General features: G+C 40.6%; 1 protein-coding gene and 1 non-coding gene across 5 annotated transcripts in view; both read right to left on the bottom strand.

Moving 5' to 3' along the window:
- Sesn (Sestrin) overlaps positions 1-26,566 on the bottom strand; it is a 149,421-nt gene that overhangs the window by 54,168 nt on the left and 68,687 nt on the right. The window lies entirely within an intron of this gene.
- On the bottom strand, positions 14,438-14,510 carry Trnak-uuu (transfer RNA lysine (anticodon UUU)). The gene has a single exon. It is a non-coding gene; the product is annotated as a tRNA-Lys (tRNA).

Below are 26,566 nucleotides of genomic sequence, written 5' to 3'. Positions count from 1 at the left end.
CTGCTCGGAAGTCTCGTATAAATAAGTTGTTTCTTATCCGAAATGCATAAAGCCGCAAGTGCCCGGCGGCTATATCGGGAAAATGAGTCGCGAAAGGAGTGTAAATAAGTTACTTAGTAAAGGCTACAAATATAATAAATTATCCAGAATTATCTTCGAGCCACGGCCATTTGGAGTCACAAATAGTTTCAATACTGCGCACAAAAAGTAATAGCGTAAAACCGTTCACGCGGCACGTTTATGCGCACTTTAAGTGCAACAACAACTTTGAACGTTTCATTTTTTTTTTTTCCTTTTTTTTTCTTCGACAAAATAAATCTACTTAGCGCCTATTACCGCGATAATGTAATTGTCGAGGGGAGGAGGGAGGGGAAAAAGATGGAGAAAATGTAAATGATCGGAGCCGAGTTAACGCGCCACGGTTTACTGCTGACATTTATCACAGCGTCGCGATTAGCAATTAACAAACGGTCTTTTTCTCCTCGGAAGAATAAGATTCGCGCGCTCGTTGGACGGGCGCCCGTGCGGGGCAAGGCGCGAGGGCCATTGAATTAATATCGGGATAATGATTTATGTTAAATGCGCGCGTGCAACTCATTAAATCCACGCAAGCGGCCAGGAACCATAACGCTAATTAAATGGAGAATTCCAGGGCGCTGTGCAAGTGCATACGTGTAAGCGCATGCACCGGCCGCACTCGCGTGGAACAAAGAGCCTCTGTGCGAAGCTCGGACCGGTAGCAGAGAGCAAGTCCGCGATTACGAATGGGAGAGATGATGAAGTCACTTGGCAAAACCGGTCGCCGGCACCCGACAGCTAAACTCGGTAGCGCCCGAGAGCCTTGGAAGGAAAAACGCAATGAAATTAACAGACTATTCTATTCGTGGATCCGCGAGCTCGGCTGAAAATCGCGTCGCGATCGTCACCGCGGTTAACATGGGTAATCGATAAAAATATCGAGTAAAAAATATATATATATATATTCACGTTCCCGCCGGTGTACATGTGACAAGCCCGCGATAACTGATAATTCGCGCGATAAGTTATAAATAATGGCCATCCAGCAATTGCCTCGTTATAAATTAATAGGATTATATAAGGAGAGACGGCCAAGATCGCGGCTGGAATCGTCGTCGTAAAAAACATTATATAATAAAACACACATTATTCTATTTTTGTGACATCACATGTCGTACTTCTTGAATAAATCGGCACGAAATACGAATCGCATTTTATTAATGTACATAGCGTACAATTTAATATTTAAATTCATAAGGCGTAACGACTTTTAGATAATCCCTCTATATAATTAAGTATCGCTAAGTATTCTTAGATACTTATATTTAAATCACGTCTAATATTATGTTTAAATTTTTTTTTAAGTAATATTATTTTTGCGAATAATCGAGAAATGTCACTGTGATAAAAGAAAACGTACTTTCCTTCTGCTTTTTTTTCTACCTGTTGCAGGATCCTTTTTTTTTTAATGAAAATTACATAATAAATTTACCGTCGAATTTGTCAATAGAAAATTAAAGAAGGTTGAGATTTAGATTGAAAATTATCGAGAAAAAGATGAACGAATAATTAATGAATCCTGAATTCCCGATAATGCGTTCCGAGAGTGTCTTCCTAGCGATCTTACCGAGCTAATCTTTTTTTCTAACCGTCTTGGAAAATTTTACTCCAAGTCTTTTATGAACAGAGAACAGGAAACAGCTGGGACTCTCTCTAAGCCCGGCATTTTCAAAGCCGAAATTTTTACAAAGTACTTCAGCGTAAGGTAATATTTCACCAATATAATTTTTTTTTTTTTTAAACATAATTCTAATAAAAAAGCCCCACGTACGCCAAGTCGCGAATAATTGCGCAAATCTCTCACAATCAGCCTGATATTTATCGACGAACTTTCAAGAAAATAGGTTCAAACTTTCCCGGGAAGTTAGAAATTAGCAGCTCACGGAAAATTGATATTTCTCTTTGTTTGATGACACATGAACGTCGTTAAAAAGCGCTCTCCGCGGTATTAGATCGCAAATGGATTTGTAGTATTTCCCGTCTTCGTTATACGCGGCGGGGCGAAGGGAGGGCCGACTGTGCCAATGAATCATCGCTATCGCGAGGTGCTGAAGAATAAAAAGCGACGCGACATCCGGTTGGAAGAAGATCGCCGGCTTTCCCCGCCAGCTTGAAAACGTTCATTCGTGCGACGCGAACCAGAAAAATAATTAATACCTCGAAGCGAATTTTCATTTCATTCGCACGGCTGTTACACACCGGCGACCGCGGCACGAAGGTCCCCTCGTTAATAGCGGAAGTGTCAAGTCGATTAATCTTGTCGTCGTAACGTAGCCGCGACACTTCCTGCTCTCCGTCCGTGTCGATTTACAGCTTTCATTGTCGAACGAATTGGTTCTAACGTCGTAGGATGACCAGCCAGATGATACGCGCGAGTGAAATATAACATGCCGGTGTAATATCGACCATCCGCGTTTGACAGAATAATCCATAGCTGGATTAGTGAAAGCGTTATTTTACGAGCGCGCTCGGCAACGAAAAAATGAAAAAAAAAAAATAAAAAATTGGAATAACTTAAAAACTGTTAATCCGTCAAGTTGACATTTGCACACTGTGGGTGGGAATTTGAATAATAACAATAATAATTCGCTACCTACTACAAAATTAGCATTTTACCAATAATTCTTTAAAAATAAAAAGCTGTGTAAATTTTATTTACGCCGGCAAAACAGAAATAACGACAACGGCCGTTGTATTTTAATTAGCGAGTGACGTCCGAAATGTTTGTCGAACCGCGATTAAAATTTTATTGCAATTCGTCAAGGCTCGCGTTCCGAAGTGTACTCCCCTACCGGGAACAGGATTAACATTTAAGAGCGATTGCTTTTAAATAATAAAGAGACGGAGCCCACCCTACGGCCCTTTCGAATACTATCCCGGAAACGTAATACGAAATCGAGCCACGATTTTTCCACGGATAGGTATCAACTTCACCGAAGTGGAACGCTGTAATGCGAGCCAAAGAGAAGCATTTCCCGTCATTTAATTAGTCATGGTTCACACTCGCGCGCGGACGAGAAGCAGATAAAAGCGACAAGGTTACTTGAAATCCAGTTGGACCAAGCGGACGTCAACGACGAGGGTCAACAATAGCTTATTAGAATCCCCCACCTACCTTCCGCTCCCCCGCGCGATGCGCACCAACGATCGCCCGTTGTTACAGAAAAAAAAGGGGGAGATAAGGGTAAGCTAATTCACGGGCCTTTTCCTTTGTTTCAAAAAAAAAAAAATTAAACACGGCCGATAGTCGAAGATATCGAGGAACCGCCCGAGAGTCAGAAGCTCTGCGGTTGGCGGAACTCGTTAATTTCACGTCGAATCTACGACGCCAGTTTACAATCGAGATGAAACGCGTGGGCCGCTTAGCAGCGCGGCGATCTGACGCAGATTCGACCAACTTGGAAAACATCGGCGATCAATATCGCGAGAGCGCGTATCAGCGCGATGGAATATTTGCTCCCTGTTATAAAACGCATTCATGCGACACGCGCGTGTACATTAAGACACTTTACCTATCTCTCAGCGTCTAGGCGAGGGATTTGTCGCTAAAAGTTACATCAGCGCGAAGATACCGAGGTAGCTTATCTAATTTTTAGAGACGATCAAAGTTCAATAACCGTTTGGATATTGAGCCGCTTGTGTTCTACGCAATTTTTGCCGCGGAATCTGGAGTGCGATTTCCAGAGAGGAGAGCGCTCTCGGAGATAATAAACAAACAAAAATGCAAAACATGGTTTTCAAAGTAGAATATCACGGTGACCAACGCGTTGCTCGAATAGATTTTTTTTTTTTTGTTCAGCATGAAAAATTGAATACGCAGATAAAATCGCAATGTCGGCTGCGACGTGCAGGCGCACGTCTACGTGCGGCGCGCCCGGAGCGTGCCGCGTAATAAAATATTATTTCGGGAAAATAATAGCGGTATTACGTAATTTTATCAAATAAGCGCAAGTGCAAGATCGGGCGAAATGTAGGATGTATGAAAAACCGCAGAAAAAAAAAAAAACTGCTTCGAACTTACGGTTCGAGTTACCGACGTCTAGACGTCTAGACCATTAGCAGATTGAATCGATACAAACTATCTCGACAAGGTATTATCCGATTATCCGGCCTCGATAAACAACGATCTCTGATTAAAAAAGAAAAAAAAAAAAAAAACCAAAAAAAAGGGGGAGAAGAAAAAAAAATCGGAAGGTATGTATGCCACATTTCTGCACGACACCCGATGATTTCCGTCGAGCGAAATTGATCGAGCGCTTTCAAGACGCTTTAACGAGATTAACGCTTGTTTTGCCATTACTTTAGCAATTATACGGTTTACGTAGATGTGTCTGAGACATTCACGCCTCGGGCAGTTAAAGGAAAGAAAAACGGGGAGCGTTACTCGTACCGGCGATATAATTATACATTAAACGAAGGCCGACAGCGGAATAATCATTGTACAATGTTAATCAGCGTGTAATAATATTGTGCGAGAGGCTGATCGCGAAAGGGAGTCACCCACGGATCTCATCGTAATTAGGCCTTTGAACGGTTGTCGCCGACTGCATTAATTTTTTTTTCTTTTCTTTTTTTATTTACGGGACGTTTTTGTTCGACAAGAAGAAAACGAGGTTTTTCCAACGGTCGGGAAAAGCGAGTGGAAAAGCTTAGAAGAACAGATAAAGCATCTCTAAGACGTTTTCTCTTTACGCCGTAACAACAACAAGAATATTTATGCACCTGCCAGAAGAATCCGCGGAGGAATTCTCTGTAAACACTCGCTGACAGACATCTGCTGCTTATTTTTCACCGCGAATTTGTGATGCCTCGCCTCTTACGTCATTGCTCATCGACAATGCCCGTCGCTCGATACGTATGCACATATATGGATGTGTTTTGCGCAAAACGCCGCTCGTGTATTTTGTTGCGGCGTTTTCTCTCCCTCAAGGGATTTACCATTTATTCCCGCTAACGTTCGCGTAATATCGGACGCTGTTTAAATAAGGTTTACCGTAATTGTCCCGAGTGGAAATTCATCTAGCTGTTCTGATTTTACAGCTAATGGTTAAATCGCGCAAATTAAATACAATCCTTAGCTAGCTTAATATTAGCTATAATTTGTAAGTAAAGAATTAAGTATTTGTTACTGTAAAATTGTCACTAAAAAAAAAAAATGTGTCTGATATCTATCTAGCCACTGTTCAGTACGAGCCATGTAGCGAGACATTTATTACAAACTTAATAACGAGCTTGAAAAATTAAATATCTAAACGTTTTTCACCGCGTACTAGCTCACTGCTTTTCTAGATGGTAATTAGCATATGCATATAATACAAAAAGTCATCGATCGTACGTTCAAGTCGACTGTATTTTTAACGTGATTGTAACACGCTCGCGTGTATTCTGCTCAAAAATTAGCCTCTTCCTCTCGCGTTACCAGATACGTTTGAAACTATCGGCTCCGTCGTTCGCCTGCTCCGATCGTCGCTGTCGATGATTTGCAGCAGTCGAACGAAGCTCCCGAGAGAACGACTCGTTTCGAATGCTCGAAGGCGCGATGATCGCCAGCTACATCGGGAATATTAAAAATTGACACGCGTATCTATCACTGAATTGATGATGTGGCAGAATGGAAAATGCATGATAAATTGTTTTTACCAATGTTGACTAACATATATATATATTTTTTTCTTTTTAATATCTTCGTCTTTCGAGCGCTCGAATAGAAATTTTCCATCGCTGCACATTTTCAATCCCGGCACTTTGCATTGGCATCGTCATTCGCAACAAACGATATAGGTGCGAGATTTCGAGATCGGACAAGCGTACGATAGTTGAGAAGACTTTCATATTCGATAGGTGTTACTACGACAAGCGGAAAATATTTGTCACTCTTTTATACGTCTCGCATATAGAACATGGTCTGTCGACATGTACTTTAGTCTTTTTGCCGTTTCTCCGATACTTCCACGTTCATGAGTCAGTAACGTGATGGAACACGGTGCGAGACTGAAGAATCTTAACCAAGGCAGCGTTAAGAAATATTTCAAGTTTCAATATTAAAGAAAAAATGTATTAAAAAAAAAAATAAAAAATAAAAAAAATACAAAAGTTAAATGTTAACGAATTTCTTTCTTTCCCTCTACCTTTTTCTTTTTTAATATCGTATTCGGTGGCATTTTATGAGCGCCTGGATTTGAAACATTTCAGCTTGAAGTAATTCTACGTGGCTAATAAATCACGAAAGGCGGCGAATGCAAAAACGACAGTTTGTGGGCGTTACATATGGGAGCTCGTTTCAGTTACTATGGAAATGAACATACGGAATCAAGCGCGATCTCGCCATTGCGCCTTCCCCGGAGAAATTTCATCCCGGCGGAAATTTCTCCCCGCTGCGAGAGAGATACTGGGGAGAGATTGCCATAAGTTCTCGGCACGGCGCGCGCGAAAGCAGGTGCCGTATATAGTATCGGAAAAATACTTTGCGCAAATATACACCGAGCAGTTCGGAAAATCTGGCGCGCGAATGTCCCTGACGTGTCGTCGATTTAAGTTGAGTGCCCACTCGAGAATTTTACTCTCGAGCGCGACTCCCGATAATGAGAATCTCCGGTGGTGAAAAGTGAGAATCGTTTTCCAATCTATCATCCGGTAGCTTCACTACGCGGCGGTGCAATCTGATTTTTGCTTAAAGATAAATGAAGAATTTTGAATTTCTCCACGGAAATCCCCTCCCGTTCCTTCCTACCGCTTACCACGAGGTGAAAAAAATATTAAGAAACACGCTCGCCGTCGACGTAATCAACGCGGTCAAATTAGAACAGCCCGGTCCACTGATTTATGTATTTGGCATCTCGACTTGAAGTATATTTACGCGAATACATCCTATGATTGGGTGGATTCTATGCCAAGAGCTGCATAAAGTCAAAGAGTGGATCATCTGTATTAGATCACGTCTAAGCTAACTATAAGACAAAATGGGCAGAAGTGAAGTTTCGCAGTGGCGTTTCTGAGCAATCATAATATACAGCAACAAGCGTGCTCGGCTGTTTATTATTGTACGCACATGTTGAAATACGCGTTGCATAATTATTATTACAACGTTAAAAACTGTAGAAATATGTAGCAGCTAATTAAATGTCGATAAAAAGAAATGTCTTCCCCGATTACAGACGAAAAAAAAAAGAAAAAAAAAAATCTTTTAATTTATTTATCTGACTTACATTTTTCTTTAATACGTGCTCGTAATATAATCTGCTGCAATGCCCTTATCGTTTTACGAGCGTTTCAAACGTCGAATGACGCAATCGCTTTAAAAAAACATAATTCTAAATGAAACAGAGTTCCTGGCATTTGACCCATAAAACATATGATCTCGATCTAGATTACCCAAGTGTGATGAAAGAATTTACGGTTTGCCAAAGGTACATATGTATATGTAAATCGTCCGAGTACTATTGTCATAGTTCGTCCAAATACGGCGTCCTTGATGCACTCAAAACGTAACAATATGTCATCGGTCATCGCAGTTATATTGCGAGATTACGTAAACTGAAAATTTGGCTGCCTTTAGATCGACCTCGGTGCGACAAAAAGGGGGAAAAGATGAGGAAATAGCAACGCGTGTGCAGATATTTATGAAATGGAAGAAAGAGCAAACTCTTACAAAAGAGGAAGGTTTCTTTATATTAAGAAGAAAAGAATAAAAAAAAACGAAATATAACAAAAAAGTTGCATTGATACAAATAAAAAAAAAAAAAAAAGAGAGAGAGGCTAAAATGAGCGCGATATAAAAACGTCAAGATGAGGTAGAAGTAAAACGAAAGAAAGAAAAAAAGTTCAGTCTATTGAAAAAAAATCGTTTCTCTCGGCCAAATAAAATGGCACGGCAGTACCGCATTTAGAAATATAACTAGTTAAAAATAATGATATGGAAAACGGAAAATTGTAACGACTATACTGCAGAAATAAAATCGGATAAAGGGAGCTCGTGAGTTTCGAGGGCCAGAGAAGACAAGAACAAAGAAATAGAGAGAGAAAGAAAGAGAGCAAGAGGGAAAAAGAGAGATTCAAGAAAGAAGGAGAGGAGAGTGAGCTTCGAGATGTGTCGGAAAAGAGAGACGATGACGTAACATTGAAAGAGAATAAGTAGTGGGATGGGGAAAAAAGAGGAGAGAAGAAAGACGAGCGTGGAGTTGAAGCGAGGATCGAGCGGGGTATAAAGCGAAGAGAGGGATTCGCATCGCTGCTGGCACCAAGCAGTCTACCACGCTCAACTCGGTATTCCCTTGAGCAATGCCAGGCCTCCGCCAGAGAGCCCAACATTACGAACCCGGTACTTGACTCGCGCTCGCGTGAGTACGTGCGCGTGTTCTCGAGCCGCGCAAAACGAGGTGAATACCGTACGAGTCCATCGCGCGATTTTTCCCAGCGATTTAACGGTGGGCCCGAGCGACCGATACATCGACTTAGAATTGCCACTGGTCATAGAATTCCCGTACTTGCATTTAATATTTTTTTATTTTTTTTATTTTACACGACAAACCTGCAGACAATTACACTCGCGCGCTTGCCGATACTATTTTTTCTTTAATTTATTTCCAACTGAAACGAAAGACTTTGTAATTTATGATCGCTGGCTTGGCGATTAAAATATATCTTTTAATAGAAATGATTAGCTTATTATTTATTTTTATATCTTTTTTTGTTGCGCTTGTAGAAGATCGCAAAGTAAAATCTAATTATTGCAAAAACGAAGGTTGTTTTAAACATTGGAAAAAGTGCGATAAAGATGCCTAGGCCGGCGATCGAATCATGAAATGACGTCGATGCTGGTAATTGTGTCAGTTACGCAAAACAGGAAAGAAAAAAAAAAAATGAAGAAATCACTAATTGTTTTCCATGAATTAGAATCGACGAGTTAACATTGCTTCAACGGAAAACGATATCGCTTCGTGAAACGCATCGGTGAGTCACGCGGTTGCATCACCGCTGAAATTATCGTTGTTCTCGGCAATTTATCAATATCATTATGCGCGATACGAACGAAAACAGTCGCATTTCGCATCGTTAATTACACGATGCTATCGTCTACTAGAAGAAAAAAAAAAAAAAGAAGAAGAAAGATATTATTGTGAATATAGACTTCCATAAAAGTTAAAAGAGTACAGATCGCAGATTAACATGTTCGTGGGATAAAATTGTTTCGCTAATTTCTAATTAAATCGAAAACAATGTATCTGGGACTCGTCGATCCAGCGCGCAACGCTTCGACAAAAGAATCTTAAAAGTAAGACCAATGCACAAAAGAAAATGAAGACGCGCGGAAAGATGGGGAAGGCTTTACTCTTTAAAACGGTTGTTAGCGTGAGCGGCAGAACGCGGAATTAAATAGAAATAGTTTCTTCCGCTCGCCCGGAACGGGAGTAGTTAACGTTTTACGCGCGACGACTTTGGCTCTCGCCACGGCTCATAAAATCTCCCCCGGACACCCCGAGGGATGCAGGTGTCGCCGGAAGCCGTTTTACGAGCCGGCAGGAAAACGTAAATCGGGATACGGCCTCACGGATGCGAGGAAACGGAACGTTGGGAGGACCGTTCTGTCGATCGAGCGGCCATCAACGGGCGGGCCCGGTTGTTTCGCCTCGATTTTCGGTTTCGACGCAACAATGTCGCGGCCGGGCGAAAGAAATCGCGACGAATCGCTCGGCTTAGGCTCTTAATTCCCCCTCGGTCCCTTTCCACCGAGGCCTTTCATTCGACTTCTCAACACCGTTCGTCTTCCTCCGGTCGCGTAATGAGATGCGTCTCTCTCGCCGAGGATAATAAAGTCAATCGATACAATGGGATCGAAAAAAAAAAATGCGATTGCGCCCGACGATGATTTCGACGGGATCCAAGGGCGCTCTCTCCCATGACGAGAAGAGCCCCGGACGCGTCCGATACCGTTTTCCATTTTACGACCGCAACGTTGATCCGAAACGCGCTAGCTGTTGCATCGCGCGGCCCGATACGGTCGGCGCGTCGGGAGCGAGAACACGCCGCGCGAGAGCTACTGAATGCATCCAATCGCCGGGAGTGTCTTCTGGGAATCACTCGGGACGCATTTAAATGCCCGCACGCTCGCAAATAAACGGGTATGCCCGTTGAATACTGATCGCCGGCTGATATGATACCCACACGCTTCGCGCGCGCCCGTGATCCTCGTAACGCCGCGCGGCACAATACGTAGGTGTCTTCGGTTTATCTTTAATTAAGCGGGCTGTTTATTCACAGTCATAGAGCCGTGGGAAACGCCAATTAAACCGCGCGCCCATATTGTTTTTTAACGCTTCCGCGATAGAGAGCCGTCGTGAAAACGATGAATTAATTAATAACGATCCGCGCTTGCAAGAGGAACAACAACTTAAAGTAAATTCAGATAATATCGGGTTCTCACCGGCTCGAGGAGCGGCCCGCGAAATTATTTTACTCGGTCGGAGCCGGGCTTGTTCGAACTAAATGAAAAAGGCCACGCTTGATGAGCGAGAATCTTCGTGCCGGGAGAAACATCAACCACTGGTACCGTGACGGCGCACAAGACTCGGGGATTCATTTTCCCGCATTCACGGATATCGGAACTTTTCTATTTATTTATACGTAACGAGCCGGAGCGGCCCCCGGCACCGGTCATTTGCTGTCCGTACGTCGGAAAATCAAAATTACACTCGTTTCAGTATCTTGCCTTTCAATGTGTGCTATTCAAGACTTTAATCCGCCGCCGTAAATTCAAAGAGTCCAATGGACGGCGCCGATCTGTTTTTCTCCTTTTCCGTCGTTACTACATAAATGTCGGGGATATACGGCGGAACCGTGGCCGTCTACATATATCAAACGCACAGGCGAGCGTACTTTTTCAAACGATACCCATTTAAAATCGACTCGATATCGCTCCGGCGATGCGGCTTCTTGCTGAATCCCATAATTAATGAGAGCCGGAGCGCACGGTAACGGTAAAGGATGCTGATTTAAGATCGCCAGGCGATCGTTAGCCGCTGTCGTCTCTACGAATGTAATCGAAATACGGAAGAGCTTAGCAACGTCGAAGATTCGCGATGCGAATGAAGACAGGCGCGCCGATCCGCAAAGCGATACGTCGGATCGAGCGAAAGGCCACGATTAGAAGTGATCGATCGCGCGGCGTTCAGAATAATGTCTTTCAGGCGTTTAACAGGTCTCGGCCAAGGACAAAATCACTTATTAGCATAATTGTGATATAATTGATATGCTCGAGACTGATAATCGACAATAAAACCGTTTGAAAAAAAAACAAAAAAAAAAAAAGAAATCTTTTTTATTAAAGATCACGCCACCTCTCCTCTTTGTCTGTCCGAGACAAGTCTTTTCTCTCGGAACAATAAGGCATCGTTTGCCTCGAGAGTTTGAAGGCTACATAGAATGTAAATCTAATGAATAGTTAGAATATCCGACTTTAAATAATGAAAACTTTGGGGAAACGTTAATTCTCGCGACTAATGAAGCCGGAGAAAAAAATAGAGAAGCGCCTGTAGCGGGAAAAATATATAACGTTGAGAAAAAAAAAAAAATAGGGGGAGGAAATAAACCAGGTCTAGTTTAAACTCAACTGCTGCCACGACGTTACATGAAGTCACGCGGTACAGTTTGTGTATCGTGAAGGGAAGGAAAACGAGTTCACGGGAATCTCGGCTCGACAAACGGGCAGAGATATGGATAGAGAGACATGTGCACGGCATTCTCCAAGAGATAAAAAAACCCGACGAGCAAGGGCGAGGGTGAGCGGAGAAAAACGTGGGAGCGTAACGATCGAGAAGCGGTGTATTAAACAAAGGAATTAAAACATAGTCCGCGTACGTGACGGAAATGAAGTATCCCTCTCCCTTTTTTTTTTATGCACACGGCTTTATTTAAAGTGGAATGAACTTATCGCGAGACAGAATGGCATTGTTTTATCTCTTCCCGACGCGGCACGCGGCAGCGATAGTTCCTACAAATTTGGACATCCCTTATATTTAAATATATGTACAAATATAAAAATCCTGTCGAGCAAGAGAAAAATGTAGATCCAATTTTAAAGAAAAAAAGAAAAAAAAATTTAATTTTTAGATACATACTTGCAATTAAAAATAGTCACCAGACTTGTCGACACTCTGTATTACGCAGCAACATCGTGTACTATTCACAAACCAATCTTGTTCAAATTTGCATACGGCCAGTGTCGTCCGCAACGTTCGATTGGTACTTGTGCAATGGCAATGCAAATGAGAAAGCTACTTGATAATTAATTAACATACACCGCGAGGGACTTAACGTACAGTTACAGTCCGCCAATAAGAAAATCAAATCAGCAGTGTCGACGACGATTTCGCACTATCGACCGCGACAATTAATGAACATTTAATGCTTTTGACAGCGATAACGATATGACGCAAATCGAGTGCCGTCCTAGGCTCAATTAGCCTCGTTTTGATAACGGCTGCATAAATATCGGTAATGCCGCCTAATACGCGATTTCACATTTAATCGTCAGGCATCTGCCGGCAGGAGAAGTTTACAAGTTCTTGAATGAGTCCTTAATTGCGCACTCGCCGCGTATTTATCCGGCTCTTTCTCCCAACCTCGAATCCATGTACACTGAAAGACAGATATTGCGTTAGCTGCGGCGACGGCGACTAGCGTACGTGATCTTGTCGCGGTGTGCGTTAAAACACACACGAAGCGCGCTGGTAGATGTGCCATGGAGCGCCGGCCGCGAAGGACTGAGGGGTAAAGCGCCTCACTACTACTATCCCCGTTCTCAGGGGCCGAGGGAGAAGATCAAGAAGAGGAAAGTCACGTACGCTAACCGCCGTCTTCGCGGCAAACGCCATATCTGCTCTTCATGTACATGTACAGCATCTGTATGCGTAATGTATGCTTCTATCGGATTATTCTCGCGAGCTGCATGCGGAACCCGGGCGCAAATGTTATAGGAATATAAGGCGCACGTGTGCGTTTAATTTACATATATGTAAATTTCATTCACATACAATGCGGTCATATATACGATCACTCCGTGCGAGAGAATCGTCGCGAGACAAACTTCGTAAAAAAAAAAGAAAAGAAAAGAAAAGAAAAAAGTCAACGCAATTTCTCTCTTAACCGTTAACCTCATCCGAAGGTTTGAGAAGAATACGCTGGTTGTGCGGGGTGTCGATTTTATTTCCCGGAGAAATCGGCGAGACGCGAACGTGACATTTTCGTTTCCTTATGTTAGATAAATTCACGCAGGCTTTTCTTGCACTTACGTAAAAGAAAAAGAATAAAAAAAAAATAGCAAATCTAAATTTTGTAAGTAACCTAAGATAAATATAAGTAGAATTATTTAATATAAATTCCTTCATTATAAGTTTCATCTAGATTGAGTAAATTTTTAAATTATCCTGCCTGGATAGAGTACGGGGAGCGCTCGTGAAAGGACATATTGCGGGCTAATTAGATGTCGCTCTTAAAGAAAAAAAGAGCCACACGTGTGTCCCCCGACGTAGCATTAATCGAGTTATGGCCGGCCATAATTCGATAGTAAAACAAAAAAGACACGGTAACAAAGGGACGGCTATTAGTACGTGTCAGGAAATGCAATCCCTACGAAATAATTACGTCGTATAAATCATTAACACAATGACCTTTCCCGCTCCGCCGCCTCACGGAAAATGAAAATTCACGGCGAGCAGATTCGCTGTTTGGTAAATCGCCTTTTTATACGCGACGCATGCTTGCGCTTCCCGTTTTTATTTTCTACGGAATTATTGGTTCCCGCGTTGCGAAAAACACGGCCAGACTTACGTCGTTGCAAAGCGAGATAAGGTCAAGTAATATTAAGAATTTGACGATAAAAAGTTATTTGCCAGGATAAAGCGGTTATTTTTTTTTTCATATCCTTGAGAGATCTCGATGTTATTTATGCCAAACTGCGAGGTCTCACCCTCCGCTTTTTCCTCCGCGGCAAAATTCCGTTCCTACGTTACGGGACGATGTCAATAATCGCTCTATCCTGGATAACGGACTGGAAGGCAGTGTGCAAGCATATCCCATTTTACGGCGGCAAATACGAGAGAGAGGATTCACGGAGATAATGGAACGATCCGGAAGAATGAAACGGCATGAACGACCGAATCGCAGCGACAGACCCGTGGGATCTCTCTTCGGTATCGCCGGCTAGAACTCGCTATTCTGCTCTTTATCAGAGAATAAACCATCCCGTCGAATAAACAGAAATCGGGCCTACAAACCTTGTACCTAATAAAATAAAATAGAAACTTCCTTCTTATAAAATCTGACAATGAACGTAAATCGATTGCAGTAAATGAGAAAAAAAAAACGCCCGAACAGGGACTCGAACCCTGGACCCTCAGATTAAAAGTCTGATGCTCTACCGACTGAGCTATCCAGGCATCGATATGTGAATTACCTTTAGCTCCTCACGCGGTGCATCTATCACAATTATTTTTATTCACGTGGATATAAATAATTAAAAAAAACATGTCTAGTATAAAATTAAAAAAAAAAAAGATTAATTGGCGAAATATACAAAAAAAATTAATATTTTAAAACACATATTTATGCAATTGCATAAATATAATAAATTAATAAAAATTATAGCGTTACATATTCCGTGAAATAATTTTAATTTTATCAACCTCGCGCTTTAATATACTTCTTAAAAAAAAATGCTAATAAATATTAATTAATAGCCCATTATATGGTTTAGCTACATAATAGGCATTATCGCTGCAATCCCTTGATTTATATTAATCTTGAAGTTAGAGTAATTAGCCATTCCAGCTGCAAGTAGAAGATAACGCTACACGTTCGGGGTACGTTTGAGAAGGTGGTATTCGAGACACAAGCACAGGCCATTGTAAATTACAAGTAACAGTAGAAGTTAATCAATCTCGCAAATTACTTCGAGGAAGTTTGGAATTTAGTTTTAATTTTTCAGATCCAAACGCATTAACATTACTGCGCGCGGTTATAAATTACTGTAATTTTGCAAGAGAAAACCTGTTAAGCAAATGCATGCACGAGCGTCGCTAAAACATAGTCGTTATTCGTAATTCATCACGCAAAAATTAAAATCAAATCTAGATTTGACTGAAATATGAAATATTATCGTGAGTTTAAATGCTATTTTGTTGCCAGGCTTTTGCATGCACGAATGATTTGCAATAAAATTATTTTTAAAAGAACGTCAATATTTTCCGACGTCATTACTTTTAGTTTAGATACTTTAGATGTTATTTAGAACAACTGAGATGAGCTGCAACAACGATAGCCGCAAGAAGTTGCGAATTAAAATCAAGGCTACTTGCGATTCAATAAAAATAAGCGGATTTTTAACGCTATTTTGTTCGTGAATCTTTTACAAACACGCCATCGCATGCCGAAGTCCAGCGTTCAGATCTGAATGCGCAGGAAAGTTAATAATTTACGTGTTATTGAATTTTATCGTCAAGAGAGGAGTAAGACAAACAACGAATTCTTTCTCCGAAATAATATTAATCATGTCTGCAAAACTTGTTTTTCTCGAAAAAACACAAAAAGAAAAAAGTATCATGTGAAATGTTGGTCGATAGATCAATCGTATAATTATATGGCGCTCTCTTGGTGAAAAATAAATACATGCACATTCCGAAATGCACTACTGTTTATGTCCAAATTATCAAGACGCAATAGTGGTCCACGGCCTTGACACGAAAAGCGATGACCGGCAGTCACGCAATTATCGCCGGCTAATTAAATACGTGCAGTTTCGTGACGTTGATTATTTACACGAAGACCATTTTTCCGGCGCAACTGTTCTACGATTTTAATAAAACATGTCGCGAGAGAGAAAGAAAGAGAGAGAAAAATTCTCATACCTATTTTACACCTGTGCAATACCTTATTTATTATAGTTTTTTTTATTAATACGCCATGGGCTATTTTGTAATAATTTACATGTAATCAATATACTAATGATTTATGACGGAGACGAGATTTTTATGTAAACAGATCGATTCGAAGTCTAAATACTCTCTAATAATAAAGCGTCTGTACTTTCTCTCCGTGACACTTGTGATAACCCGAGGTACCATGGACATCAAGAAAATGCGGACACTATTTGATAGATGCATGTGACTAAATGAGAATGACTAAAAGCGTATGATTAAAAGATCTTTTCTTTATCTTCGGAAATATTTAACGATGCCTCTGCTCATTAACGTAACATTATCAAAACGCGCTCGACAGCATTTTTAAACAAATTAATAATAAATGATTAATTATCCAAAATAATACATATTATTACAATATTTTATATTTTGTCACAGTATCAAATATCTCTTTTTTTTTCTCAGCAAAAACTATCACTAATTTTTTTTTTTTTTTTGCAATCCCGCGTCGAATTGAACTCGATATAACGCGACACGATAATTTATTGCGTAATACGAACGTTCGATTCTATCATCACGTGATTCTATACCAACGAGCGTTATTTTGAGTATCTTCACAAAGTTACCTAAATAAGAAGAAACTCGTCGATACGCGTTTAATTAATTTATATAAATTCCCAGACAAAATATCTCGATCTTTATATTGTATTTGCCGGAAATAACTTTGATAGTAAAGAGTTAAAACATTGTGAATAAACCATAAGGGCTCTTACAATGCAGGGTCGTTGTCCAGAACCAACAACGGAGTTTCCCAACGTAATCTGGCGTAGTGCCAGTGACTTCCCGATGTGTCAACTTCTCAATATTAGAAGTTACTGCGCGCGACAATAGATGCCTTGTTTAAAATAATTCCTCTCCCGAACAGCTGCAGAGACGACTAACGGTCGAATTGATCGAGAATGATAGACACGATGACGTTTTATCTTGTTATCACAGTAAATATTGTCACAAATGCACATGTGCATATAAATGTCTTGCGTTTTTTTATATATTGTTTTTTTTTTATTATCTTTCGACGACATAAAAATATCTTTTATATCATATTCATTAAATTTAATAGTATTATACAAATTAACGCGTGTATAATAAAGGATGCATCAATGCAAAAGATGCTGAAAGCTGCCATTTAACGTAAACAGTAAATCATATTTTTCAAGTAATGAATTAAGTAATCAAATTTGTTCGTTCATGTTACTTTGTGCAATGATACATGATAGCACGTCGAAATGTATCAATAAAATTAATGTATAAATGAAACATAACATGATGAAATAATTATTGGGTTTACAATATCATCCGTTACAAGTATCGGCGCATGCAATACTACATCAAATTCGCGTCATCTGCAGCGATTCGATGGAATTATACATGGGTGATAAATCCGAATAAAATCGAGCAAAAAAAGAAAAAAATAATACACACTGGGATAACGATTACACTGCGGAAAACAAGAACATGATCCATAATCGTTAGAAATAAAAAAAAAGAAAAAAAAAAAGAAGAATTTAAGCCTCAACATCTTGCTCTGCATGTTCAACATAAGTTAAAATAAATTAAGTTCATAGTCACGTCACACCTAACTAAACCTAGCCGGGTCGAAGCATCTGCGCGTAAGACTAAAAGCTCGGTGATTAACCCAGAAAACCCAGTGGTCTCTCTTCGTACGTCGACCTGCGTGCAGATAGGACGGGAAGGTAGGTACGGAGGAATGAACCGAAAGAAGAAAAGAAACCCGACGCGTCACTCTCTCTTTCTAAGAAACTCACGGGCGGGCACCCCTTGGAAGGATGCCAGCCTACGTCGAATCGCAGATATAGGTGGTTGATGCTACCCTCAGACCAAGTGACGTAACCCGATCGACTCGAAAGAATTGACCTTAATTACCAGCGTGCCGTAGGGAGGGGGGGGGTGGACTCTGCCTACCCCAAAAGCCCATCCGAGGAAATGATTTCATCGGCGAGCGCCGAAGGTAATCGGCTGTGTAATCAGTGCCGAGCGCGCGCAAAAATAATTGCACTTTTTGTACGCGACAAATATTGATTTTTGCTTATCTACGAGTGTATTTTTCCGAAGTTCGCAAACACATAAAATCACCGCGTCGCAATCTTATCGCGGACGGACCAGGAGCGGACGGAGGAGCCTTTGCGCGATATCGCGACGGTATTATTTCCCAATAATTCGACAGATTCGTATGCCTCGTTGTCAATTACATCGATATCACGTGTTGTTTCAGCGGGCATCGTTTATTTTACCGGATGTGACCGTTCGATTCTTCGCTTGCTCTAGACGAATCGTTCCGAGTTAAATCGCACAGGATTTTATCCACGCCGGATAATTAAAAGTAATATCCTTGCGTTTGCAAAAGGGAATACGTCGCGCTGCAATTGCCCCGTGTGAAATACACGCGACGTCTAACATTGCGAGCTCGACATTTTCATTAGCTACAGACGAGGGCCGTCGTATCTCTCGTAGACAGGGAGAAACGCATGGGACAGGTGCGCCCGTCGTTATGGACGAGAAGGATGCCGCGAGGACCGAATGGAATGTGAATCCAATAGTGCAGAATAGCACACCAGGGTGCCAGGTGTTCGAAGAGGTTTATTTTCGATTGCAGTTTCACCGAGTGCCGGTGCATTGGGTTACGCGGTGTCGTGTATTTTTAGTGATCGCACGGCATGCGGCGCGCCACCGCGACGTTTCGACACGACCCGAAATAAGATGTTTATCGAACGGATTGTTTCGCGTTAGGGGGTTTTCGGGGATAGACCGAACGAAATTGGCGGAGTTTAACGTTCACGAAAGAGAGTAACCCGCGCGAAAGGAAAACGCGCCGGAAATGAATGGGATAAGTGGTAGTAAACAGGAGCGCTGTATCTTTCTTCGCTTTCGGCAGCCGGCGTAACACGAAACGCGCGTCGGTCTTTTAAAAGGCCGGCTTTATTTTCTTTTCAGACGTAATAATCCTCGCCTTTCGATTCGCAGGGGGAAATACCACGAATATGAGAATGGTTAAAATTCGGTAGATTATTTTTTCAGACACTATTTGCAAACGTTCGCGATTATTTCGAGAGACTCGAACGTTATACGCGCGTCACTTCAAAGGCTGCTCGCTCCTTCCGCGAGAAACTCGCCGGATCGTTGACCTTACCGAACCTAAAACTGCATGCGCCTTTCCTTATCGATGAACAAGATTGCGAGAGCCGCGTTACGCAAGACGCATCGCGGCGTCTCGGAGTCTAATCCGTTTTCGATCGTCGACGTGACGCATCGCTTGGTGCGTCGCATTTTCCAGCGCATATTCCGCGTACAAAGATACGAAGTGGCGAGGCTTGATTAAGCTTATCTTCGCCGAAGATTAGATACTTTTTCGAAGCCACGCACGACGCCACTGCGCGTTTATTGAAATGAGGCGATGGAATCGTGATTCTGTGGTAAACATCGAATACCGGGCAAGGCGCGCCTTTATTTATTCGCGAATCGATCGATCTGCCGCGCGGCCCCAAGAAACTGCACGATTGAGAGAACTCGGATAATAGTATTCATACGCATGACAGAGAGCAACGTCTTAAAAGTTTTCCATCACGCTTGAGAGTTTATAAAATTTACACGCAACAATTTTTCTTAAATTGATAATTTCTTCGCAATCTAATGTTTATTAAATAAAAAAAAATTATTTATCTAATTATTATTAACTTTTTTAAGAAAATTAATTTCGATAGACTAACATTTCGAAATTTTACATTGTTCATAAATTGAAATTATATTTTATCGGGTTCGGAATATTTTTGTACGATATGGAATTAGGTCAATGAGGCTGAAACTCAGTTCGCAATTGCAAAGCGTCCAGAAGCTACAAAGTACGCTGCGAAACTTCAAGCTGCTTATTGACTTGTTCTTTTGCTTCGCCGAGAGTTCAAGAGTACACGAGTGGTAACAGATGGCGAGGACTCAAGAAAAGTTCATCTTAAGGAACTTAGCAGAGTTGAGAATAATCCATGTGTTGATTCCGCTTCCGAGACAGAAGCGGTTTACTGTTTACCCTTGTGCATTAAAGTGCAATTCACGGACAAGCTTCCGCGAAACTTGATTCCGGAAAGCGCGCGATACTTTTGAAAGAAAAATGAATGAGCGGAAATAGAAAGTAAAGAGTTACGGCTTGCAATCTCGTAATTCGGTGACACCCTGCCGGCTCTCGAAAAATAGACGAATTTCGTATGTTTCATATTTTCAAACGCTTGTATTCGAATAGAAAATAAATTGCGACCGGCCGGCGAGAGATACTCGAAGAAAGATTCTTCACGAGCGGTCTCTCATCTAACTTTACCGATCACGCGTGTCGCGCATGATGGGTCTATGCGAAAAGCGCGAAGTAAAACAGCCACGTTTAGCGAGCTTATACGATCGTTTGCGAGACTGAAAAGAACGAACTATAAAATATTCGCATATAATAATACACATATTATAAATAATATATATAATATTCAAATGTAAACCTAATAAATGTAATTGACAGGTATCATGTTTTCCTTTTAAACTTGTAAACACGTAACTAATATTAACGTGTCCCGAGATTTAAATAACTATTAATCAAATGTGACGTGCAAGAAAGCTGAAAGAAGTAGCCGCCTGCGAGCGGGCAGAAAAACTGACAGAACACTCGATAATTCTATGAACATACATTATTCTTAGTATATATATATATTTTTTTTTCTTTTTTTTTTTGCATCACGCGAGTCCGTTTTAAAAATCTTTCTAGTCCCACATTCTAAAACTGTACAACACTGATACGTGTCTCGTCGCGCCTATCAAAATCACATTTTTACGAGCTCAATGACTGACGTTAAGTAGTTTTGATTACCTAGTCATTCTAGAAAGAAAAAAAAAAAATAAAAAAATACGTCTTCTATATTAATTCGTTATTTATTTGCATCTATCCCTCTGGCCCGACGGAATGCTTTGTGAAACGGAATCCGAGCCGCGTGTAAAATACCGCGGTGCACGAGGCTGTCACATGATAAAGTAAATTGAATCGCATATTTACGCACGTGTGGCGTATGCGCTCGATGTGAGTGGCAAGCAACGGGTATTTCGGTGTATGAATGTCTACACCTTGTCTGAGTGTCCGAGTGCCATTTTCGAGTGTCTATATCGGGAGCGAGTCGTAGCAAAAATATAATAACAAAAGAGAAAGTGAATATCATTTCCCGAAGGGAGAAAAAAAAAAGGAGGCCGCGTGGAAGACGCTTTTTACCTCTGGTCCCGCGCGTTCGCGCTTTTAAGTACAATTACCGAGATAAAGTGAAAAATACACGCGGGCGAGAATACGCAAATGCCAACGTTACAAAATCGGAGCGTGTGCGTCGTAAAAGATTAACAAGCGTAATATTTCTGCCTTAGAGAAACGGTGGAGTATTCATAGTAGACAGACCGGGTGCGCCGTGCTTATTTCTCATGTTTGCGTTGGCACGAACGTCTAGCATCATCAAGTGGTTGCTCTACATTGTGAAGCGCGCTAAACCGCGACGGATTTATAGATAGTAGAAATAATAAATGTCTATATTCGGGGGCGTAATCCGAGAGCTGTAAAAAGTCACTCCGCGTATCCAACGTTGCGCAATAACTTTTGACGAAAAAGTGCGTTAACGGTACCGAATGCCGCCGGTCTTCCATCTCGATTGACAAATGCAAAGACGACGTACGACATGACTCTCTATTTTCGTTTCTCCGCCCGTAGCATTTTCTCACAAATCTTCCGACAACAAACAACGATCATCGACGGAAAAATATCCACCACCGAGGTCTCTAGCGTAAGATTTTCAGCAACATTTTACATTTTCAAGGGGTCATTTGCCCCTTATAATTATAGCAGGTTACGCGTTCTCTATTTTTAAGTGGACAAGATACTTTGTAAATAGTGTCGGTTAAATTTCCTCTCTATCTCGCGGCCGGTTCGAGTAGCAATCGACCCGTTCGAAGGCCAAAGAAAAAAAAAAAAAAAAACGAAAAGAAAAAAAAAAAAAAAACAACCCGATGGAAAGCTGGTTCTTAATTAATGACACGCCTAATACGCGAGGAACGTACCGTGGTCGTTATTGTCGAACCTGCCCACTGCAAAATCGTATCTCGCGATCGTTCGGCCGATTTTCTTCTCGCGAGTGAAAGCAACGCCACCGGTATAGCGCAAGACGAAGCCACCGTGATACTTAGCAGGCGAGCTGCGCGGCGGCATCGTGTCCGCTTTCTTAGGATCATATTAATTGCAAACTCGCGTTGGCTAATCACCGGGAGTTTCCTCTTTCGCTCACCTACTCGGCGATCCCGGGAATTGTATGTAATTGCGATGACCGCCGCGCGAGAGCGACGGAACAACGTGAGCGAAAAAGGTGCATCTCGCTATCGTTTTTCTCGCGTACGCGAGGAGCACGGTTCTATTGTTGGGATTTATTCATGCCGGTGAAAGCTACTGTTACGGGGGATAAACGCCACTGCTAACGCGATGTTTGTCGCTTTCTATAATTGTTAATTAGTCGTCACGATTGATGGCGCGATCGTAAATAAATCTTAAGCGCGGGTCGCATATAAAAATTTATAATTGAAGAGAAGATTTATCTTTAGACGCGATATTGATTTAAATATTTCACTGCTTTACGTTCAACATTTTTTTTTCTTGAAGAATCTTATAAGTCTTAATTTTCCTTGTGTTTATTAATAATTCGGATTCAGCCGGGCAATGTTAAAAATTGCGGATCGCGCGCTGCTAATAAATCACGATAATCAGATACACCGCGAGCGAGCAGCGGGGCGAGGAATTCTTACGAGAAAGTGCGGTTTCAGTGAACGAACGGCGTGGAGTAATTATAATTTACAGTTGGCCCGACGAATCTAACGATTCTAGAAAAGCGTTTCGCAATACGGCCCGTATAAACAAGCCAAAGATATCGCCGCGATGTTAGCTCGTACACAAAAGTAAAGATAGAATCTCCACTAGTGGAGCGAGTCCGCAAGTACTGGTGTAACCGACGATCCGGCTTTATTTTTGGATCACCGGGTACACCGGTTAATGACGGCCCGGTAGTGAATTTAGATTGGATCTTTCTCGTCGATCAAGAAATTAAAACGGAGACTACTAAGTCGACGATAACAGAGTTTCCGGTCTTGCTGTTTATCCCGACGCGGCTGATTAAACCCTCGTTTTGCCACAATTTCACGTTGCCACGCGTATACATTCACCGTTTCCCTAATGATATTTTTAGACAAATCTCAAGTACCATTGCTTAAGCACGCGAATTATCTACGATCTAAAAATATAATATGTGCTTTAATCTATCTTTTTATAAAGTCTCCATAAATAGGTACCATTATGAGTTATAATACAGTTAATTTTACGCGATACCCGGTTATCATTACTCGATTCAAATTCGACTTACTTTTATCTAATTAAATTAGATCTTTTTGCCGATTAGCCGCAGCAAAATACATACGTATCCACTAATTTTCGTATGTGAGTACGTGCATGTATAATAAATGTACATATTTCTTGTTATCGCATAGTAATCGTGATCTACCCTGTCCTTGCACAGTGCTCAGTATATCAGCGATAATTGCGAGAACAAACGCATAGTCGCGTTAAATTATTGTCTCCTTAATCAAGGCGGCAAGCTTCGGGTGCGAGTGTATTTGACTGCTTTACTTCGCCGTGCTAATCACGCTAATTACGAACTCGAATGTCTTCGCTTGCTCGTCCTAGTTAAATTGCCAACACCAAAGCCGCGAGATAAGGAAGGAAGTTGGCGAATCGACGAACCGTGAACAGGCAGACGGCTCCCTAAATCTCTATCTCGATCAAAAGATAAGGAACTGCAAGTCGCGACTCGTAACAAAAGATTTCGTGGAACTGCTTGCAAAATTTATATATAAAGGATTTATTATAAGTATATTAATATGGCGCAAAATTTTGCAAATGTGTTAACTCGACTTTTCTTTATTTCTTTATTTTTTTTTTTTTAATTGATTGATATTATGAGTAAGTAATTTTTTTTGAACAATTGGCATCTTTTGTTTCGACGGACAATGGAACAGACAACGCGATGACTGAGTCAAATACATTTACATGATTATGCAGACACAAAAAATTACGCTCGTCTGTCAGTCTTAACCGCATAAGGTGAACAATTCCTCATTGTATCGATGCACTGGCGTATAATGAGGCTCAGTCCACGCGACGGGAATGCAATATTATCGCAATATTTAGTCCGAGAGAAACCTTCGCGATAAAATCGACTGTCATGATTGGCAAAATTAATGCTCGTAAATATTTCGTTTGTATTGAAGATAAAAAAGAACTTTATATAAAAGTAATTAATAAAAATTTCATATCTCATAAAATTTAAAAAATGTTTTTTTCTTTTTCCTTTTTCTTAAAAACACGATTTAAATGAGCATCCGTATTTTAATCTTAATATAATTAAATCCCTTCGTAAATTACTAATTTAAAATTTTATAGAAAATTGTTTTCATGTTAAAAAGCGACATATATTGACAACAGATATCTATTGACGTAATTCACAAATCGGTGCTTTATCATTAAAAAAAATATCTTTTATGAACAGATAACGATAATATTGTCATACAAATAACAGAATCAAATCTAATTGTTTAATACTAAACAACTGCAACATTACCGGCCTAACTAATCAAGAGAGAGGTTCCTGTATCGATAACAATATTCTAAAACCACATATACTATAAATACAGTGTTCTTATTGTACTAAATAGATTAAAAATATTTTTCAATCTTTTAAATCAAAATTTGCTCCAAGAATAAATGTATATCATTGTCGACAAGGACTTTTTATCTCGATTAGTAGCTTTTATGACACAATAATCTTCTAAAAAAACATTAATTAAAGAGACCGGCGGAACTTGGTATCAAATTGTATACATATGATACATTTATTATATTCTACCTGGTAGGTAAGCGCAATAATCTGATGCGTATCGCAGTAATATTACGCTGCAACCTGCTTCAAGCTCGAATTGTGTTACTCATTTTACATAGAACCGGTGAAGTTCATTGCAAAACCTTGCGCACTTGTACACCGAACAGCAGATATAGCGTTTTCTGCGGCGACAGTGGCTAGCGTACGTAATCCTATGCAGCGGAGGCAGATAATGAGAGAACGGGGGGAAATCGGTCATCGGCAATCCGGCCGGCGCGGTACATACACGCGGCACATGTAAAACTCGACGTACACGACTCTAAAGTCACGTTCGCTAGCTGTCGTCGACGCAGCAAACGCCATATCTGCATTCCAGCGTACATACACGTTATCGGAATATTACCGGATATTATTTTAATAAATTTCTTTTCCATAATCAAATATTCATGAATGCGAAAATAATTTTCTACCTCCGTTTACGAATCTTACTTGACTTTTTCCTGGCAATAACCGCACCGTACTCGTTTCTGTTACGTGGTAAAGAAATTTCTCTTCCAAAAAATGTGCATAACAGTCGTTTACGAAAATATTAAATTTTAATAACAAATTAAAACAGGTGCACGATACGCCACTGCAACCAGCGCGGATATTATGAAATAGACGTGAGGTTTCCTTGCTTGCTCTTTCTCTACCTTCTTAGCGAAGCAACAAGTTGTCTCGCAGCGCATGACCAATGACGTTCTTTCCGCGAAAAACTCCGATATTTCCGACAACTCCGCCGAGAATTTATCTTATCGTGAGCGATTGCAAGACGCCGTCGCCGCCGCAAAATTCGCTACACGTGTCTTTACTTAAGGTGAGCGAACACATGCAGATTCACGCAAATGCATACAGCGGCGCAGATGCATTTCGCGAAACGATACGTGTGCACGCGAACCGCAATTTGCAATCCCATAAATCGTTTCGACTTCGCTCGTTTCTCGGGTAATATTTTGCCAAGTTTAGCGTCTACCAGAAACTTGTTTTAACTTAAAAAAAAAAAATAAAAAAAAATAAAAAAAGTACGCCAGATTCGATAACAACTTTAAAAAAGTTTAACAAAGTTATTATTCTTTTTTTTTTATCGAGAAACTTTCCTGATTTTTAAGATGTAATAAATTTTTTTAACAATAATTTCTCGCGACATTTTAGATAACTTTAAATAATAAATTAACAGAGCGTCTCAAATACGATCGAGATTTTACAGTCATTTAAAACTTTACCTAAGACACATTTTGATAATTTATAATATAATTCAAACATTAATTATAATATCTATTTCAATCCATCCGCTGTTATGCGATTCATACATCTTAAATTATATTATGTAGAAATATACAACTGTATTCTTTCCATATTATCATTTTACGTAACAGTTGTTGGAAGTACTTTGTACCATTACCACAATCAAGTTTACATTACTCTGTGGCTTTTATAAAATTGCACTCTGACTTTTCGACGCTTAGTTATAGTTCAAATATAACGAGAATGTATTTTAACAATAAATGCAAAACGTCAGTATTGATTGCCACGGCTATC

Source organism: Cardiocondyla obscurior, linkage group LG14, assembly GCF_019399895.1.
Source record: "Cardiocondyla obscurior isolate alpha-2009 linkage group LG14, Cobs3.1, whole genome shotgun sequence".
Lineage (NCBI taxonomy): Eukaryota > Metazoa > Arthropoda > Insecta > Hymenoptera > Formicidae > Cardiocondyla > Cardiocondyla obscurior.
Note: the sequence above shows the minus strand (reverse complement) of the source record. Positions and strands in the feature narration are given on the sequence as shown.